The sequence below is a fragment of the Hyla sarda genome, chromosome 11 (genome assembly GCF_029499605.1).
Source record: "Hyla sarda isolate aHylSar1 chromosome 11, aHylSar1.hap1, whole genome shotgun sequence".
NCBI classification, from domain to species: Eukaryota; Metazoa; Chordata; class Amphibia; order Anura; family Hylidae; genus Hyla; species Hyla sarda.
Genome location: NC_079199.1, coordinates 82810512 through 82823811, shown reverse-complemented (window position 1 = coordinate 82823811; position 13300 = coordinate 82810512).

Genomic DNA, 13300 nt, shown 5'->3' with positions numbered 1-13300 from the left:
ACATAGGTGTTGAAGCACAATTCGATGAAAGGATGGCCGCATATGGCAACTTTACTGTTTGCTTTTTTTCAATGCAAAGGAGGAGCGTTTAATTATTAAAAAGGGTATTTTTGGAGATGGACAGGCAGGCTGTAGGGGAGGAGGTAGGCCTGTATTTTAAACTTAAAAACTCAAATGAGTTTTTGGGTTCAAAATGTGTATTTTTCCCTTATGCTGCTATCCTTTTATAATCCATCATTTTGGGGCCAGGTAGTCTAATTACTTGGCGACATAATAACAGTATGAGTGCATGGTTTGGGAAAATAGATGCAGAAGGACAAATGGATGAAAGGATGGCCGCATCTGGCAACTTTACTGTTTGCTTTTTTTCAATGCAAAGGAGGAGCGTATAATTATTAAAAAGGGTATTTTTGGAGATGGACAGGCAGGCTGTAGGGGAGGAGGTAGGCCTGTATTTTGAACTTAAAAACTCAAATGGGTTTTTGGGTTCAAAATGTGTATTTTTCCCTTATGCTGCTATCCTTTTATAATCCATAATTTTGGGGCCAGATTGTTCGATAACTTGGCAAAGTGAAAACAGTATGAGTGTATGATGGTTTGGGAACATAGGTGTAGAAGCACAAATCGATGAAAGGATAGCAGCATATGGCAACTTAACTGTTTGTTTTCCAAAGCAAACGAAGAGTGTATAATTATTAAAAACTGTATTTTTGGAGATGGACAGGCAGGCTGTAGGGGAGGAGGTAGGCCTGTATTTTGAACTTAAAAACTCAAATGGGTTTTTGGGTTCAAAATGTGTATTTTTCACTAATGCTGCTATCCTTTTATAATCCATAATTTTGGGGCCAGGTTGTCCGATAACTTAGCAAAGTGAAAACAGTATGAGTGTATGATGGTTTGGGAACATAGGTGTAGAAGCACAAATCGATGAAAGGATAGCAGCATATGGCAACTTAACTGTTTGTTTTCCAAAGCAAACGAAGAGTGTATAATTATTAAAAACTGTATTTTTGGAGATGGACAGGCAGGCTGTAGGGGAGGAGGTAGGCCTGTATTTTGAACTTAAAAACTCAAATGGGTTTTTGGGTTCAAAATGTGTATTTTTCACTAATGCTGCTATCCTTTTATAATCCATAATTTTGGGGCCAGGTTGTCCGATAACTTAGCAAAGTGAAAACAGTATGAGTGTATGATGGTTACCCCTGCTATCGGCGCTGCTGCCCCTTCTCTCCCCCTGGCTATCAGTGCCGCTGCCCCATTGCCGGCGCCGATAGCCAGAGGTAGAGAAACGGCGCCGGCAATGGGGCAGCGTCGTCGACAGACAGGGGGAAAGAAGAGGCAGTGGCACCCATTGCTGGCGCCGCTGCCCCGTGTCCTCCCCCTCCCCGGTTGTATAATTACCTGTTGCTGGGGTCGGGTCAGCGCTGCTTCAGGCCTCCGGTGTGCATTCCCTGTGTCGTTGCTATGCTTTGCATGGCGCGGCGCAATGACGAGAGACGTCACTCGTCATTGCGTCTCGCAACGCATAGCAATGATGCAGGGGACGCACACCGGAGGCCTGAAGCAGCACGGACCCGACCCCGGCAACAGGGTTATTATACAACTAGGGATTGGGGAGGCAACGGGGCAGCGGCGCCGGCAATGGGTTTTGCTGCCCCTTATCCCCCCCTGGCTATCGGTGCCGTTGCCCCATTGCCGGCGCCGCTTCTCTCCCCCTGGCTATCGGCACTGGCAATGGGACAGCGGCACCGATAGCCAGGGGGAGAGAAGGGGAAGCGGCGCCGATAGCAGGGGGAGAGAAGCGGCGGTAGCAGGGCTCTAGACCCCAGAAAAGGCAGGGGGAGAGAAGCAGGCAGCGATGGCCTCTCTCCCCCTGCCTTTCCTGGGGGCTCTGTGGGGTGAGAAGCAGTGTATCGGGGTATACACATGCACACACACGCACCCTCATTTTATGAAGGATATTTGGGTAAAAAACTTTTTTTACCCAAATATCCTTGGTAAAATGGGGGTGCGTGTTATAGGCCGGTGCGTGGTACACCCCGATAAATACGGTAATTTTCCCTTATGCTGCTACCCTTTTATAATCCATAATTTTTGGGCCAGGTAGTCTAATAACTTGGCAACATGATAACAGTATGAGTGCATGGTTTCGGAAAATAGGTGCCGGAAAATAGGTGTAGAAGGACAAATGGATGAAAGGATGGCTGCATATGGCAACTTTACTGTTTGCTTTTTTTCAATGCAAAGGAGGAGCGTATAATTATTAAAAAGGGTATTTTTGGAGATGGACAGGCAGGCTGTAGGGGAGGAGGTAGGCCTGTATTTTGAACTTAAAAACTCAAATGGGTTTTTGGGTTCAAAATGTGTCTTTTTCCCTTATGCTGCTATCCTTTTATAATCCATAATTTTGGGGCCAGGTTGTCCGATAACTTGGCAAAGTGAAAACAAAATGAGTGTATGATGGTTTGGGAACATAGGTGTAGAAGCACAAATCGATGAAAGGATAGCAGCATATGGCAACTTAACTGTTTGTTTGTTTTTCCAAAGCAAATGAAGAGTGCATAATTATTAAAAAAAAGGGTATTTTTGGAGATGGACAGGCAGGCTGATGGGGAGGAGGTAGGCCTGTATTTTGAACTTAAAAACTCAAATGGGTTTTTGGGTTCAAAATGTGTATTTTTCCCTTATGCTGCTATCCTTTTATAATCCATAATTTTGGGGCCAGGTTGTCCGATAACTTGGCAAAGTGAAAACAGTATGATTGTATGATGGTTACCCCTGCTATTGGCGCTGCTGTCCCTTCTCTCCCCCTGGCTATCAGAGACGCTGCCCCATTGCCGGCGCCGATAGCCAGGGGGAGAGAAACGGCGCCGGCAATGGGGCAGCGGCGTCGACTGACAGGGGGAAAGAAGTGGCAGCGGCACCCATTGCCGGTGCCGCTGCCCCGTTGCCTCCACCATCCCCGGTTGTATAATTACCTGTTGCTGGGGTCGGGTCAGCACTGCTTTTAGGCCTCCGGTGTGCATTCCCTGCGTCGTTGCTATGCTTTGCATGGCGCGGCGCAATGACGAGAGTAGTCACTCGTCATTGCGTCTCGCAACGCATAGCAATGATGCAGGGGACGCACACCGGAGGCCTGAAGCAGCGCGTTCCCGACCCCGGCAACAGGTAATTATACAACTAGGGATGGGGTAGGCAACGGGGCAGCGGCGCCGGCAATGGGTGCCGCTGCCCCTTATCTCCTCCTGGCTATCGATGCCGCTGCCCCATTGCCGGCGCCGCTTCTCTCCCCCTGGCAATCGGTGCTGGCAATGGGACAGCAGCACCGATAGCCAGGGGGAGAGAAGGGGCAGCGGCGCCGATAGCAGGGGGAGAGAAGCGGCGGTAGCAGGGCCCTAGACCCCAGGAAAGGCAGGGGGAGATAAGAAGGCAGCGACGGCCTCTCTTCCCCTGCCTTTCCTGGGGGCTCTGTGGGGTGAGAAGCAGTGTATCGGGGTATACACATGCACACACACGCATCCTCATTTTATGAAGGATATTTGGGTAAAAAAATTTTTTTACCCACATATCCTTTGTAAAATGAGGGTGCGTGTTATAGGCCGGTGCGTGGTACACCCCGATAAATACGGTAATTTTCCCTTATGCTGCTACCCTTTTATAATCCATAATTTTTGGGCCAGGTAGTCTAATAACTTGGCGACATGATAACAGTATGAGTGCATGGTTTTGGAAAATAGGTGCAGAAGGACAAATGGATGAAAGGATGGCTGCATATGGCAACTTTACTGTTTGCTATTTTTCAATGCAAAGGAGGAGCGTAAAATTATTAAAAAGGGTATATTTGGAGATGGACAGGCAGGCTGAAGGTGAGGACGTAGGCCTGTATTTTGAAATGTTTTTTGGGTTCAAAATGTGTATTTTTCCCTTATGCTGCTATCCTTTTAAAATCCATAATTTTGGGGCTAGGTACTCCGATAACTTGTTAAAGTGAGAACAGTATGAGTGTATGATGGTTTTGGAACATAGGTGTTGAAGCACAATTCGATGAAAGGATGGCCGCATATGGCAAGTTTACTGTTTGATTTTTTTCAATGCAGTGGAGGAGCTTATAATTATTAAAAAGGGTATTTTTGGAGATGGACAGGCAGGCTGTAGGGGAGGAGGTAGGCCTGTATTTTGAACTTAAAAACTCAAATGGGTTTTTGGGTTCAAAATGTGTATTTTTCCCTCATGCTGCTATCCTTTTATAATCCATAATTTTAGGGCCAGGTTGTCCGATAACTTGGCAAAGTGAAAACAGTATGAGTGTATGATGGTTTGGGACCATGGGTGTAGAAGCACAAATCGATGAAAGGATAGCAGCATATGGCAACTTAACTGTTTGTTTTTCCAAAGCAAACAAAGAGTGTATAATTATTAAAAAAGGTATTTTTGGAGATGGACAGGCAGGCTGAAGGGGAGGAGGTAGGCCTGTATTTTGAACTTAAAAACTCAAATGGGTTTTTGGGTTCAAAATGTGTATTTTTCACTACTGCTGCTATCCTTTTATAATCCATAATTTTTGGGCCAGGTAGTCTAATTACTTGGCGACATAATAACAGTATGAGTGCATGGTTTGGGAAAATAGATGCAGAAGGACAAATGGATGAAAGGATGGCCGCATCTGGCATCTTTTTTTGCTTTTTTCAATGCAAAGGAGGAGCGTTTAATTATTAAAAAGGGTATTTTTGGAGATGGACAGGCAGGCTGTAGGGGAGGAGGTAGGCCTGTATTTTGAACTTAAAAACTCAAATGGGTTTTTGGGTTCAAAATGTGTATTTTTCCCTTATGCTGCTATCCTTTTATAATCCATAATTTTGGGGCCAGGTAGTCCGATAACTTGGCAAAGTGAAAACAGTATGAGTGTATGATGGTTTGGGAACATAGGTGTAGAAGCACAAATCGATGAAAGGATAGCAGCATATGGCAACTTAACTGTTTGTTTTTCCAAAGCAAATGAAGAGTGCATAATTATTAAAACAGGGTATTTTTGGAGATGGACAGGCAGGCTGATGGGGAGGAGGTAGGCCTGTATTTCGAACTTAAAATCTCAAATGGGATTTTGGGTTCAAAATGTGTATTTTTCCCTTATGCTGCTATCCTTTTATAATCCATAATTTTGGGGCCAGGTTGTCCGATAACTTGGCAAAGTTAAAACAGTATGAGTGTATGATGGTTACCCCTGCTATCGGCGCTGCTGCCCCTTCTCTCCCCCTGGCTATCAGAGCCGCTGCCCCATTGCCGGCGCCGATAGCCAGGGGGAGAGAAACGGCGACCGCAATGGATGCAGCGGCGTCGACAGACAGGGGGAAAGAAGGGGCAGCGGCACCCATTGCCGGTGCCGCTGCCCCGTTGCCTTTCCCATCCCCGGTTGTATAATTACCTGTTGCTGGGGTCGGGTCAGCGCTGCTTCAGGCCTCCGGTGTGCATTCCGTTGTTGCTATGCTTTGCATGGCGCGGCGCAATGACGAGAGACGTCACTCGTCATTGCGTCTCGCAACGCATAGCAATGATGCAGGGGACGCACACCGGAGGCCTGAAGCAGCACTGACCCGACCCGGCAACACGTAATTATACAACTAGGGATGGGGGAGGCAACGGGGCAGCGGCGCCGGTAATGGGTGCCGCTGCCCCTTATCTCCCCCTGGCTATCGGTGCCGCTGCCCCATTGCCACCAATAGCCAGGGGGAGAGAAGGGGCAGCGGCGCCGATAGCAGTTGGAGAGAAAGCAGGGCTCTAGACCACAGGAAAGGCAGGGGGCGAGAAGCAGGCAGCGACGGCATCTCTCCCCTGCCTTTCCTGGGGGCTCTGTGGGGTGAAACAAACCCCATCTTTATGTTATTAACTTACTACTTGGGTGACACACTGTAACAAACCTCCTCCTCATTTTTTTCTCCTAACTACTGGGGTGAAACACTGTAACAAACCCCATCCTCATATTATTAACTTACTACTGGGTGACAAACTGTAAAAAAAAAAAAACATTGTCAAGTAATCACCTTACGACTGAGGTGAAACACTGTAACAAACCCCATTCTTATATTATTAACTTACTACTGGGGTGATACACTGTAACAAACCCCCTCCTCATGTAATCTCCTTACTACTGGAGTGACACACTGTAACAAACCTTCCCCTCATGTAATCTCCTTTCTACTGGGGTGACACACTGTAACAAACCTTCTAATCATGTAATCTAATTACTACTGGGGTGACACACTGTAACAAAACTTCACCTCATGTAATCTCGTTTCTACTGGGGTGACCCACTGTAACAAACCCCATCTTCATATTATTACCTTACTACTGGGGTGACCCACTGTAACAAGCCTACTCACCATGTAATCTCCTTACTACTTGGGTGACACACTGTAACAAACCTCCTCCTCATTTTTTCTCCTATCTACTGGGGTGACACACTGTAACAAACCCCATCCTCATATTATTAACTTACTACTGGGTGACAAACTGTAAAAAAAAAAAACTCATCATGTCATCTCCTTACGACTGGGGTGACACACTGTAACAAACCCCATTCTTATATTATTAACTTACTACTGGGGTGACACACTGTAACAAACCTACTGCCCATGTAATCTTATTAGTACTAGGGTGACACACTGTAACAAACCTCCTCGACATGTAATCTTATTACTACTGAGGTGACACACTGTAACAAACCTCCTCCACATGTTCTTAACTTACTACTGGGGTGACACACTGTAACAAACCTTCTCATGTAATCTCCTTTCTACTGGGGTGATACACTGTAAAAAACCTCCTCCACATGTAATCTTATTACTACTGGGGTGACACACTGTAACAAACCTTCTCCACATGTAATCTTATTACTTCTGGGGTGACACACTGTAACAAACCTCCTCCACATGTTATTAACTTACTACTGGGGTGACACACTGTAACAAACCTTCTCCTCATGTAATCTCCTTTCTACTGGGGTGATACATTGTAACAAACCTCCTCCACATGTAATCTTATTACTACTGGGGTGACACACTGTAACAAACCTCCTCCACATGTAATCTCCTTTCTACTGGGTTGACACACTGTAACAAAACTTCTCCTCATGTAATCTCCTTTCTACTGGGGTGACACACTGTAACAAACCTCATCATGTTATTAACTTATTACTGGGGTGACACACTGTAACAAACCTACTCCCCATGTAATCTCCTAAATACTGGAGTGACACACTGTAACAAACCCCATCCTCATATTATTAACTTACTACTGGGTGACATACTGTAAAAAAAAAAAAACTCCTCATGTCATCTCCTTACGACTGGGGTGACACACTGTAACAAACCCCATTCTTATATTATTAACTTACTACTGGGGTGACACACTGTAACAAACCCCCTCCTCATGTAATCTCCTTACTACTGTGGTGACACACTGCAACAAACTTTCCCCTCATGTAATCTCCTTTCTACTGGGGTGACACACTGTAACAAACCTCCTCATGTTATTAACTTATCACTGGGGTGACACACTGTAACAAACCTTCTCATCATGTAATCTCCTTACTACTGGGGTGACACACTGTAACAAACCTTCTCATCATGTAATCTCCTTACTACTGGGATGACACACCATTACAAACCCCATCCTCATGTAATCTCCTTACTACTGGGATGACACATTGTAACAAACCTTCTCATCATATAATCTCCTTTCTACTGGGGTGACACATTGTAACAAACCTCCTCATGTTATTAACTTATTACTGGGGTGACACACTGTAACAAACCTCCTCATCATGTAATCTCCTTACAACTGGGGTGACACACTGTAACAAAACTCCTCATCATCATGTAATCTCCTTACAACTGGGGTGACACACTGTAACAAAACTTCTCCTCATCATGTAATCTCCTTTCTACTGGGGTGACACACTGTAACAAATCTCCTCATGTTATTAACTTATTACTGGGGTGACTCACAGTAACAAACCTTCTCATTATGTAATCACCTTACTACTGGGGTGACACACTGTAACAAACCCCCTACTCATGTAATCTCCTTACTATTGGGGTGACACACTATAACAAAACTTCTCATGTTATTAACTTATTACTGGGGTGACTCACTGTAACAAACCTTCTCATCATGTAATCAGCTTACTACTGGGGTAACACACTGTAACAAACCTCCTCCTCCTCATGTAAACTCCTACTACTGGGGTGACACACTGTAACAAACCTTCTCCCCGTGTAATCTCCTTACTACTAGGGTGACACACTGTAACAAACCTCCTCCTTATGTAATCTATTACTACTGGGTTGACACTCTGTAAAAAATCTCTTCATGATTTTTCTCCTAATTACTGGGGTGACACACACACTGTAACAAACCTCCTCCTCACGGATCTTCCTTACAACTGGGGTGACACAATGTAACAAATCTCATCATGTAATACCCGAAATAAAAAAATGTCAAATTCCTGGTTATAGGCCAGGGGGAGGTGTGGGTCCATGTGCCCAGGAAGGTCAACCTTACCTGGGCAAGTCCTCCTGAAGGGTCCCCTGACTGACTTCCATGCCTAACAATAATTGAAAAACTGAGAACCAGTATGAGATCGAATTTGAAAGCTGAATCCAGCTCACAGTTCCACGAGCTGGGCATGTCCGAGTGGTATGTCCGAGTGCGTTCATAAAACTGTATCGCAGCATCACGAGTTGGTACCTTTGAACGGCCACCTGCCTCAGAATAGCAGGAGAGCAAGCCGTCCGGCTGCTTTCTCAGGGTACGCCAGGGCCGAGCGCGGGCTCCCCTGGGGTCGAACCCCTGGTTTCTCCCTTGATATTTTCCAAGGGGATTGAGATGGTTCACGTACCCGAACCGGGGCAGGGCTGTCCCCGGGTGAAACCTCTGGAAGGGTCCCCTGAAAGGCTTCCATGCCTGTTGACTTTTGACATGCAGAGAACCAGAGACGCTATAAGGGGTGGGAGGCGCGGGTCCCTGTACACAGGCAGGGCGTGCCGTCCTTGGGCACAGGATCGGTGACGCGGACCCCCTGGCGACGGGGAGCAGAAGCGTCGGGCGAGTCGGCAAACATTGGTGGGCGGTCCACCAAGGCACCCCGGCCCTCCGGAGGCGAAATAAAAAATTCCAGGTTGTCGGCCAGGGGCAGATGCGAGTCCAAATACACAGGAGGGTCAACAGAACAAGGGCAAGGCCTCTGGAAGGGTCTTCCATGCCTGTAGATTTTTGACACACAGAGAACCAGAGAAGGTTATAAGGGGGGGTAGGCGCCGGTCCCTGTACCCAGGCAGGGCGTGCCGTCCTTGGGCACAGGATCGGTGACGCAGAAGCATCAGGCGAGTAAAAATACATAGGCGGGCGGTCCGCCAAGGAGGCTCGTCCCCAGGGGAGCCCGTACTCGGCCACTCTCTCAGGGTACGCCAGGGACAAGCGCGGGCTCCCCTGGGGACGAACCTTCCGGTTTCTCCCTTTGTATTTTCCAGGGGGATTGGGCTGGTTCATGTACCCAGCCCAGGGCTGGGTGGTCCCCGGGCGAAACCTCCGGAACGGTCCCCTGACAGGCTTCCATGCCTGAAGACCTTTGACACGCAGAGAACCAGAGAGGCTATAAGTGAGGGAGGCGCGGGTCCCTGTACCCAGACAGGGCGTGCCGTCCATGGGCACAGGATCAGTAATGCGGACCCCCCAGCGTCAGGGAGCAGAAGCGTCGGACGAGTCGGCAAACATCGGCGGGCGGTCTGCCGAGGAGGTTCATCCCCAGGGGAGCCCGTACTCAGACGCTCTCTCAGGTTACGCCACGGCCGAGCCCGGGTTCTCCTGGGGACGAACCTTCAGGTTTCTCCCTTGGTATTTTACAGGGGGATTGGGCTGGTTCATGTACCCCACCCAGGGCAGGGAGGTCCCCGAGCGAAGCCTTTGAAACAGTCCCCTGACAGGCTTCCATGCCTGTAGACCTTTGACACGTAGAGAACCAGAAATGGCTATAAGGGCGGGAGGCGCAGGTCCCTGTACCCAGACAGGGCGCGCCATCTTTGGGCACAGGATCGGTGATGCAGACCCCCCAGCGTCGGGGAGCAGAACCGTCTGGCGAGTCGGCAAACATCGGCGGGCGGTCCGCCGAGGAGGTTCATCCCCACGGGAGCCCGTACTCAGCCGTTCTCTCAGGGTATGCAAGGGCCGAACGCGGGCTCCCCTGGGACGAACCTTCCGGTTTCTCCCTTGGTCTTTTCCAGGGGGATTGGGCTGGTTCATGTACCCAGCCCAGGGCTGGGTGGTCCCCGGCGAAACCTCCGGAACAGTCCTCTGACAGGCTTCCATGCCTGAAGACCTTTGACACGCAGAGAACCAGAGAGGCTATAAGGGAGGGATGTGCGGGTCCCTGTACCCAAACAGGGCGTGCCGTCCATGGGCACAGGATCAGTGATGCGGACCCTCCAGCGTCAGGGAGCAGAAGCGTCGGGCGAGTCGGCAAACATCGGTGGGCGGTCCGTCGAGGAGGTTCATCCTTAGGGGAGCCCGTACTCAGCCGCTCTCTCAGGTTACGCCAGGGCCGAGCGCGGGGTCCCCTGGGGACGAACCTTGGTATTTTACAGGGGGAAAGGGCTGGTTCATGTACCCCACCAAGGGCAGGGCGGTCCCCGAGCGAAGCCTTTGAAACAGTCCCCTGACAGGCTTCCATGCCTGTAGACCTTTGACACGTAGAGAACCAGAAATGGCTATAAGGGCAGGAGGCGCAGGTCCCTGTACCCAGACAGGGCGCGCCATCCTTGGGCACAGGATCGGTGATACGGACCCCCTAGTGTCGGGAAGCAGAACCGTCGGGCGAGTCGGCAAACATCGGCGGGCGGTCCGCCGAGGAGGTTCATCCCCACGGGAGCCCGTACTCAGCCGTTCTCTCAGGGTACGCAAGGGCTGAGCGTGGGCTCCCCTGGGGACGATTCTTCAGGTTTCTCCCTTGGTATTTTACAGGGGGAATGGGCTGGTTCATGTACCCCACCCGGGGCTGGGCGGTCCCTGAGCAAAGCCTTTGTAACAGTCTCCTGACACGCTTCCATGCCTGTAGACCTTTGACACGCAGAGAACCAGAGAGGCTATAAGGCAGGGAGGCGCGGGTCCCTGTAGCCAGGCAGGGCATGCCGTTCTTGGGCACAGGATCGGTGATGCGGACCCCCAGGCGACGGGGAGCAGAAGCGTCGGGCGAGTCGGCAAACATTGGCGGGCGGTCCACCAAGGCACTCAGGCCCTCCGGAGGTGAAATTAAAAATTCCAGGTTGTCGGCCAGGGGCAGATGCGAGTCCAAATGCACAGAAGGGTCAACAGAACACGGGCAAGGCCTCTGTAAGGGTCTTCCATGCCTGTAGACTTTGACACACAGAGAACTAGAGAAGGCTATAAGGGCGGGAGGCGCCGGTCCCTGTACCCAGGTAGGGCGCGCCATCCTTGGGCACAGGATCGGTGACGCGGACCCCAGGGTTGCGGGGAGCAGAAGCATCAGGCTAGTAAGAATACATAGGCGGGCGGTCCGCCAAGGAGGTTCGTCCCCAGGGGAGCCCGTACTCGGCCACTCTCTCAGGGTACGCCAGGGACAAGCGCGGGCTCCCCTGGGGACGAACCTTCAGGTTTCTCCCTTGGTATTTTACAGGGGGAAAGGGCTGGTTCATGTACCCAGCCCAGGGCTGGGTGGTCCCCGGGCGAAACCTCCGGAACGGTCCCCTGACAGGCTTCCATGCCTGAAGACCTTTGACACGCAGAGAACCAGAGAGGCTATAAGGGAGGGAGGCGCAGGTCCCTGTACCCAGACAGGGCGTGCCGTCCATGGGCACAGGATCAGTGATGCGGACCCCCCAGCGTCAGGGAGCAGAAGCGTCGGGCGAGTCGGCAAACATCGGCGGGCGGTCCGCAGAGGAGGTTCATCCCCAGGGGAGCCTGTACTCAGCCGCTCAGGTTACGCCAGGGCCGAGCGCAGTGTCCCCTGGGGACGAACCTTCCGGTTTCTACCTTTGTATTTTCCAGGGGGATTGGGCTGGTTCATGTACCCAGCCCAGGGCTGGGTAGTCCCCGGGCGAAACCTCAGGAACGGTCCCTGACAGGCTTCCATGTCTGAAGACCATTGACATGCAGAGAACCAGAGAGGCTATAAGGGAAGGAGGCGCGGGTCCCTGTACCCAGACAGGGCGTGCCGTCCATGGGCAGAGGATCAGTGATGCGGACCCCCCAGCGCCAAGGAGCAAAAGCGTTGGGCGAGTCGGCAAACATCGGCGGGCGGTCCGCTGAGGAGATTCATCCCCAGGGGAGCCAGTACTCAGTCGCTCTCTCAGGTTACGCCAGGGCCGAGCGCGGGGTCCCCTGGGGACAAACCTTCAGGTTTCTCCCTTAGTATTTTACAGGGGGAAAGGGCTGGTTTACAGGGGGAAAGGCCTGTAGACCTTTGACACGTAGAGAACCAGAAATGGCTATAAGGGCGGGAGGCGCAGGTCCCTGCACCCAGACAGGGCGCGCCATCCTTGGGCACAGGATTGGTGATGCAGACCCCCCAGCGTCGGGGAGCAGAACCGTCGGTGGAGTTGGCAAAGATCGGCGGCCGGTCCGCCGAGGAGGTTCATCCCCACGGTAGCCCGTACTCAGCCGTTCTCCCAGGGTACGCCAGGACCAAGCGCGGGCTCCCCTGGGGACGAACCTTCAGGTTTCTCCCTTGGTATTTTACAGGGGGAATGGGCTGGTTCATGTACCCCACCCAGGCTGGGCTGTCCCTGAGCAAAGCCTTTGTAACAGTCCCCTGACAGGCTTCCATGCCTGTAGACCTTTGACAGGCAGAGAATCAGAGAGGCTATAAGGCAGGGAGGCGCGGGTCCCTGTAGCCAGGCAGGGCATGCCGTCCTTGGGCACAGAATCGATGATGTGGACCCCCAGGCGACGGGGAGCAGAAGCGTCAGGCGAGTCGGCAAACATTGGCGGCGGTCCACCAAGGCACCCCGGCCCTCCGGAGGTGAAATTAAAAATTCCAGGTTGTCGGCCAGGGGCAGATGCGAGTCCAAATGCACAGGAGGGTCAACAGAACACAGGCAAATCCTCTGGAAGGGTCTTCCATGCCTGTAGACTTTTGACACGCTGAGAACCAGAGAAGGCTATAAGGGCGGGAGGCGTGGGTCCCTGTACCCAGACAGGGTGCGCTGTCCTTGGGCACAGGATCAGTGACGAAGACCCCCCAGCGTCGGGGAGCAGAAGCGGCGGGCGAGTCGGCAAACATCGCGGGCGG